The sequence below is a fragment of the Macaca mulatta genome, chromosome 20, assembly GCF_049350105.2.
Source record: "Macaca mulatta isolate MMU2019108-1 chromosome 20, T2T-MMU8v2.0, whole genome shotgun sequence".
In the NCBI taxonomy this organism is placed as follows: domain Eukaryota; kingdom Metazoa; phylum Chordata; class Mammalia; order Primates; family Cercopithecidae; genus Macaca; species Macaca mulatta.
This window is the reverse complement of record NC_133425.1, coordinates 52081761-52090226: the sequence shown is the minus strand read 5'-3', so window position 1 is coordinate 52090226 and position 8466 is coordinate 52081761. Positions and strand designations below refer to the sequence as shown.

The 8466-nt window shown below is 44.2% G+C and overlaps 1 long non-coding RNA gene across 1 annotated transcript; it reads left to right on the top strand.

The window, feature by feature from the left end:
* Positions 1-1326: 1326 nt before the first annotated feature.
* Positions 1327-8029, top strand: LOC106995034 (uncharacterized). Its single transcript, XR_013411757.1, has 6 exons — positions 1327-1367; positions 1914-1979; positions 2993-3111; positions 3937-4072; positions 5292-5389; positions 6262-8029. It is a non-coding gene; the product is annotated as an uncharacterized LOC106995034 (long non-coding RNA).
* Positions 8030-8466: the final 437 nt, after the last annotated feature.

The window sequence follows — 8466 nt, the reverse complement described above, 5'->3', positions numbered from 1 at the left end:
AAAAACATGAAGTCCTGATCCTCATATGTGTGCAAATGGTGATCACTCTCCCATGGCTTCCCTTCTTTGCTTCCGTAGTCTCTGGCTCACTCATGTTGCCTACAATCTTAAGGATGCCTAGAATCTAAGGATACTTATAGTAATAATATGCTATAATATTATTAACCAAACTACACTCTCCAGATTTCACCAATTTTCTCACTAATGTCCTTTTTCTGTTCAAGGATCCAGTCCAGGATTGTACCCAGGATTGCATTTAGTGAATGTTATCTGCATGATATAGAGGTGGTAAATGGTGCAAAACAAGAAAAAGAAACATCACTTCTCAATGCTTATTAGTGCAAAACCATATAATCTATTCTGTACTTTTCAATGGGGAGAAGTTATGTAGGTGAATCCTACAGGCTGGGATAGATAGAGCAGGGTGATGTGAGAGACTAGGGGTGCAGGGCAGTCCTCTCTGAGGAAGGGAGTGTTGAGCTGAGATCTGATTGTAAGAGCCAGGTTTGAAACAATCTAGGGGCAGAGCATTCCAGGTGGAGAGAATTGTAAGGTGGTATAGTAGGTCCTGCCAAATGAGTTATTTCAGATGTGAATACTGATTTATTGAAATAGGCAATCATTCATTCACCAAATATTTAAAGAGCACCCGCTAGTGCCAGGAACTGTTGAAGGTGCTTGGATGACATTAGGCTAGAATGTTTCTTGCCGGGGAAGCCAGGCCAGGGAAGTGTGTGAAGAGGGATAGGCTGATGTTAAGCTAGGATGTAGAGCTGGGAGGGATGCTTAGTGAGACTTCTGAGTTCGACCAAAGTTAGGAGGGCCTGCAGACCCATCTGAGTTCCACTGGGGACGGGCAGAAGTCAGGGGTGGATGCCTGAGTCTTGATTCTCAGATGAGCCGAGAAGCCTAGGCTGGAGCTTGAGGAGATCTGGAACCTGGAGTAGGAGGTGCTTAGTTTCACGTTGAGATTGGTGCAGAAGGCTCAGACCCCACCCCTTCACAGCTAGACTTGAAAAGATTTGGGGCAGAACATTTCAGGTGGATTCCAGGTGGAGGGAACTGTAAGTGCCAAGGCCAGGAGGTGAGACCAAATTTGATATGTTGGAACGATTTCCAGACACCAGAACTCTGTAGGCCAGGTCAGGAGTTTGGATTTTATTCCATGTGTAATGGGAAGCCACTGGATAATTTTATATATGGGACTGACATGATTTTATTTTTAAAAATTAACTTATTTTCTTGAGACAGTCTCACTCTGTTGCCCAGGATGGAGTGCAATGTTGTGATCACGGCTCACTGCAGCCTTGACCCCCTGGGCCCAAGCCATCCTCCCACTTCAGCCTCACAAGTAGCTGGGGCTACAGGTGAGCACCACCCCACCCAGCTAATTGTTTTGTATTTTTTGTAGAGATAGGGTTTTACCTTGTTTTCCAGACTGGTCTCGAACTCCTGGGTTCAAGCAATCCGCCCACCTTGGCCTCCTAAAGTGCTGGGATTACAGGTGTAAGCCATCACACTTGGCCATTTTTAATTTAACAATATTTTAAATCACTTTTCTTGAGGCATAATTTACAAATAACAAAATACAGTCACTTTAAATGTACAGTTTGGTGAGTTTTGACAAATATATCCAAGTACGTAACCACCACCACAATCAAAATACAGATAGAGCCTTCTTATCACCCCAAAAAGTTCTCTTTACAATTGATTCTCCTATTACTACCCCAATCTCCAGCCTTAGGCAAGAGATCCTGCAGATCCTTTGCCCAACTTCCTGGAGTTACCATCTTGCATAACCATGTATGTTTGTCAAAACCGAGAAATTAACATTGCTACAGTATCACGAACCAAACTATCAGCTCTAATCAGATTTCACCAATTTTCTCATTAATGTCCTTTTTCTGCTCCAGGATCCATTCCAGGAGTGCACCCAGGATTGTATTTAGTAATCATGTCTCCTTATTCTCTTCTGATCAGTGAGTTTCTCAGACTTTCTTCATTTTTCACGAACGTGGCAGTTTTGGGGCAAACTGGTGAGGTGTTTTGTAAAATGTCCTTCGATTTGGGTTTAGCTGATGTTTTCTTATGATTAGAGTTTATAGATTTGGGGAAGAAAACCACAGAGATGACGTGCCCTTCTCATCCCAACATATCAGGGAGTATTTGACACCAAATTCTATCGCTGGTGATGTTAACCTTGGTCACTTGGTTAAAATTGTGTCTGCCAGGTTCCCTCCTATGAAGTCACTATTTTTCCCTTTCCATAATCTACTTTTTGGAATCAGGTCATGAAGTCCAGCCCATCTATAAATGGGAGGAGAGTTAAACTTCACCTCCGGAGTGGAGGAAGTACACATATACTATTTGGAGTTATTTATTCATAGAGAAAGCTTCTTTTTTTTTTGAGAGGGGGTCTCACTCTGTCACCCAGGCTGGAGTGCAGTGGTGCGATCTCAGCTCACTGTAACCTATGCCTCCCAAGTTTGAGCAATCCTCCTGCCTCAGCCTCCTGAGTAGCTGAGACCACAGGCATGTGCCACCACACCCAGCTAATTTTTGTATTTTTGGTAGAGTCAGACTCTTGCCATGTTACCAGGCTGGTCATGAACTCCTGAGCTCAAGCAATCCGCCTGCTCAGCCTCCCAAAGTGCTGGGATTACAGGCATGGGCCACCGTGCTTGGCAGAGGAAGCTTTTTTTTTTTTTTTAAATAGGGGAAATAACAGTATATTTGTATTTTGCTGGAAGTGATCCAAAAGGGAACAAAACACTTGTGAGAGTTTCTTTGGTTTATTCAGTAAGTGTTGAAAATATTTGCACACCAGGACTTTTCTCATTTATAAAAACCTTAATAATATACTTTATTTAGCACAATATATGCAAAATATTATGATTTCAAAATATGATCAATATAAAAATATCAGTTAGATATTTGAAATTCTTATTTTATGTGAATTCTTGCAGATCTGTCTTGTATTTTATGCTTACAGCTTATTTCAGTGAACTAGCCACATTTCAAGTTCTCAATGGCCATATGACTCAGGCTACCATATTGGAGAGCACAGCTCTAGACCTTTTTGAAACCAGTGCAGGACAGGCCGGGATCTTGGTGAGTGTGCACTTCATTCTCCAGTCTCCAGTCTCTCAACTCTATCATCTTTGTTGTATTTTTGTGACCGCAATTCCTGAAAGTTCATGTTGAGGAAGCATCTTGATAGTGACATTTTGTTTTTTTGTTTTGTTTTGTTTAGTAGTTAAAACAATATTTTTACTTGATTTTTCTCTATTTTATTTTTTAATTTTTAAAAAATTTGTGAGTGCCTAGATGTATATATTTATGGGTTATGTGAGATGCTGAGATACTGGCATGCAATGTGAAATAAGCACATCCTGGAGAAAGGGGTATCTGTCCCCTCATCCTCTCAAGCATTTCTCCTTTGAATTACAAACAATCCCATTATACTCTAAGTTATTTCAAAATGTCAATTAAGTTATTATTGACTACAGTCACCCTGCTGTGCTATCAAATAGTAGGTCTTATTCATTCTTTCTATTTTTTTGGTACCCATTCACCATCCCCACCTCCTCCCCGATGTCTAAATTCTGAAGTGCCATTTTTGGATACTGATAAAGCTGAGAGCTAGCTACCTAAGTACCTTGAATTGTGACAACAATTCTTCTCCCTTTCCCAGCACAGTGATTTCATAGTCATCTTTTCTTTCTGTGTTTTCTTCATAGTGCCTTTCACACTGCTCCCTGATCTTCCTCTGTTCTTACCTTTGAACTTTTAAAAATTGAACTTCTCATTATGGGATAATTATAGATTCACAAGCAACTGTAAGAAATAATATAGAGAGACCTCAAGTCTCTTTACCCATTTTCCTCTAAAGGTTACATCTTGCAAAATGTTATTTTCTCTCTTTTTAAAATAAAGATATTTGGCTGATTTGTGAAGGCAAAGTGGGAGCAGAGAGACTGCTGGGAGGTGACTGTGACTGGGTAGAGATTTGGACCAGGAGAGAGCGAGAGAAGATGCCGGACCATGCTGCCATTCTGGGGGAGAGGCAGAGGTGAGCTGTAGCCACATGACCCTTACAGGAAACCCTGATGCTTAACTCCAAAAAGAACCTTCTTCACCAAGGCCAACTCAAAAGCACAGTCTGTGTAACAGTCAGTTTCCAGCAGGAAAGAGGGAGTACAACGTGTTTACAGTTTAGGGGAGGAAAAACAATTTGCCCTTTACCTTTCTGAGTTCTTAGCTGGGACCCCTGCTAGCATTCGCAACAAAAGACAGATTAACAAGAGAAAAACAAGATTGTATTAACGTGTATATATCACACGTGCATGGGAGACAGCCAGGGAATGAGTAATTCTCAAAGGGGTGATTTAGAATTCCAGCTTATATAGTATCTCTGACAAAAGACAATACATTTTTAGAGAAGTGATAAGACAAAAAGGACCTTGAGTCCAAGGGATCGCAAATTGTAGGAAGGCAAATATACAAGAAACTAATGGTAGATAAAGACTGGTTAGAAAAATTTGTTAGGAAGATTCCTCTGATCTAATAAGGCCCTGAAGACATCTTCATTAATCGACCTTTGTCCTTCCCAGTAGGAAGGGGAGGAGGGATGCCTATGTCCTGCTTTAGGCAAATAGAGGCAAACAGAAAGCTTTTCTTATATCTACTTCTTCTCAGCTGCTTTCAGCTCAAAATAATCCTCATGCCAAATGGTATATTTGGTGTGGAAGAGCCTGCTACCTTTCAACAGAACCAGAGTTTAATGAAGGGACAATTTACAGAGGTGTGGGCAGGATTAGGGACATCCAGGAGAGATGATGAAGCACCTAGAGACTAGCACACTGGGAACTGTCACTGTCCCTAACCCTGAAGGAAGGAGAGAGAGAGGTGGCATTACAGGGCCCAGGGAAAGTTGGAGTAGAGGTTGAGGAACTACCCGATAGAAGCAGTGGTGGTAGGTAGAGGAATATAACCACTGCCAAAATTACACCCAGCAGCGGGAGAGGAATCAATTTTTTGACCTTTCTCCCCTCCCATCATCTGATTACCTGATGGTGCAAGGAAACGGGCCATGAAATCTGCCACGGTTGGCCTTCTTAGCATAGACCAGGAGAGAGGAGAGAGAGGATGGATCTGGAGAGGTGAATGGAGAATAACAGAATACAATTTCAAAAACTCTACAGTGGGGGAGCTTTAGAAACAGTTCCTTTATCTGTACAGGGCACATTCTTTTTTTTTTTTTTGAGATGGAGTCTCGCTTTATCTCCCAGGCTGGAGTGCAGTGGCATGATCTTGGCTCATTGTAACCTCCAACTCCTGGGATCCAGCGATTCTCCTACTTCAGCCTCCCGAGTAGCTGGGATTATAGGTACGTGCCACAACACCCAGCTAATTTTGGTATTTTTAGTAAAGACTGGCTTTCAACATGTCGGCCAGGCTGGTCTTGAACTCCTGACCTCGTGATCAACCCACCTTGGCCTCCCTGTACAGGACACATTCTAGATGTGCAGTGATTCCATTTTAATGTAAGTGCTTCTCTCTTAGTCTCATTTTCAGCAACTCTTTCCAAGATTATTTACAGGCTTGATCTATAAGCATCTAGGAAACACTGTGGACCCTGGCCTCACCTGGGGGTGGAGCAAGGGCCTGAGAGGAGGGCTGCACAATGCTTTGAGGGATAGGGGATCCTGGACACTGGGATGTGTGGCCTCTCCAGGGATTTTCGAGCCCATGAAAATGTCAGAGAATCCACCATAACAAGAGGCCATTGGGAGCTTGGCCAAGGGTATCATGCGATTGGATATCTCAAGGTTGCTTGTGACAAACATGAAACTGGAGGTCCAAGACCCTCTGCCCCTTTTCTGGCACCACTAGGTATCCAGGGTTCTGATGGGTCTCTGAGGGTGGGGGTGGGAGGTAACTAACACTGATTTCAGTGGCTTTTCCTACCACTTCCGTGGGATATGTGTGTGTGGTGTGGTGGAATTTGGGCTTGAATTCGTTTCTGATCCATAAATTGGGGATAATAATATTACCTCCTTCACATGATTATTGGGAAGATTGAGATGATCATATAAGTAAATAACTTAGCAGTCTGGAAGTGCTCAACATATGTTAGCTATTAGTAGCAGTCGTAGCTTTTCCTCCTGTCTACTGACCGGAAGGTACTGTTTCTGCTTTTCATATGACACACTGCAAAGTGACTTTGAACATATGATTCTTAATTTCATTTCTTGCAAGTGTGAAATGAGCTGACAGAAGAGACCAACATGGAGAGCTTTACCCCCACAGCCCACAGCAGACACATCACAGAGTTACCAGGAATTCCAGAAAGGAAGTCAAGTGATGAAAGACTGAAGGACAGGAAGCCTGGGAGGACTGCTCCCTAAGGGAAGCTGGGTGGAAAGTTCTCACGGAGTCCAGCCCTGTTCCGCCTGCTCTGTCCCGGGGGTCTCTCGGACCCTGTCCCTCTGCGAATTGAGGAGTGGTCCTAATTGCCAGTTGCCTTAAAGAGTTTGGGGAAACTGAAGACTGTGGTCCTTTATAGGCAGGTTCTGGATCAAGAAGGGTGGGGGAGGCCCTGGATTTGGATTCCTGAAATCCACAGACAACCCTGCCCTTACACTACTTTATTTTAAAGGTTTTGTTTTGTTTTAAATTACAAAAGTAAAACAAACATGCTGAAAAACAGCATAAACATACACAGTGCATAGGCCGGGCTCAGTGGCTCATGCCTGTAATCTCAGCACTTTGGGAGGCCAAGGCAGGTGGATCATGAGGTCAGGAATTCAAGACCAACCTGGCCAAGATGGTCAAACCCTGTCTCTACCAAAAATACAAAAATTAGCCAGACATGGTGGCAGGCACCTGTAATCCCAGGTATTCGGGAGGCTGAGGCAGGAGAATTGCTTGAACCCAGGGGGCGGAGGTTGCAGTGAGCCAAGATCGTGCCACTGCACTGCACTCCAGCCTGGGTGACAGAGTGACAGAGTGATACTCCATCTCAGAAACAAAACGAAACAAACACACAAACAAAAACATATACAGTGCATAAAGAAAAAGGCAGAAGTCCTTCTCCAGGTGGCCTCCCTGCCCAAGTCTGCTCCTCAAGGTGGGCCCTGCAGCTGCTGGAATCTCCTGTGCTGGGGAGCCCTCCATGCTGCCTCCCTCCAGGCCTTTAATCCAGTCTTGAGGTGCCTGAATCTCTGTTTTTTACACCTGCACACCCTCTAGTGGGGGTGCTTTGCAAACTCAATGTGAGGACAAGAAGACGGAGTGGCAGGTGGCAGGTGTGGCCTAAGGCACCCTCCCATCAGGCTCCCCCGCCCTTGGAAATTAGGATCTTCAATTTTGGTCCTGACCAATTCCCACTAAAACTTGGCTACTAGTTTGGTTTTCCAATCCCAGGGCCAAAAGGAAACTGGGAGCAATGCTACCTACTAGCAAAAGAAAAAAGATCAAATTTGTTAGAACAGTGACCCTAACTAGTCAAAGGCAGTGCTTTCACCTAGAGGTAATAATAATAACCATTTCTGGGAGCCCTTACTGAAGGCCAGGCTTTGCTTTAAGAATGAGGACTGCTAATATTTCTCTTTTCTAGATGAGGACGCTGGTGCTCAGGGAGGTTCACTGCAGGAGGCAGGAAAGTGCAGTGGTGAGGAGGTCAGGCTCTGTGGTTTGACCACCTGGTCAGCTATCCTGGTTCTGCTGCTTATTAGCTGTGTGACCCCAGGCTTACATCATGGAGTCTCCCATGACTTGGTTTCCCCTCTAGTAAAACAGGGATGATGACAGTGTCTCCCTCCAAGGGTGGTGGTGATTAAATGAGTTAGTATGTGGCTGGGCATTGTGGCTCATGCCTCTAATTGCAGCACTTTGGGAGGCTGCAGGAGGAGGATCACTTGAGCCAGGAGTTTCCGGTTACAGTGAGCTATGATCACACCACTGTGCTCCAGCTTGGATGACAGAGTGAGACGTTGTCTCAAAAAAAAAAAAAAAAAAAAAAAAAGTATGTGTAGTCCTGGCACAGAGAAGATGCTCAATAAATATGAGAACTGGGATTAAATAGTGGGCCTAAATCTCAGCTAGTGGCTGATGGAGGAGGCATCTGAACCCGGGTGTGATATGGTTGAGGGTCAAAGGCTTACCTGCTATGTAGTGCTGTCTCCCTAGAGCCCACCAGCTCAACTCCTCAACTCCTGTCCCACCTTCAAGGACTAGATCCTCGGGAGTCCCAGCTCTCACTGATGTGAGGATGACACGGGTCTCCTCGGAAGAACCAATGATTCCTGGTGAGTCTTGGGAGGCAGAGAAGATTATTGGACATTTGGCAGAAGAGGGTCAGCCCTGGGCCTTTCTCCTCAGAGGAAAACCTGTAAGTCCCCTGCCCTGATCAGTGCTTGGCAGGGAGGATGGGGTATTCCCTATCTCTCTAGGGATATCCTA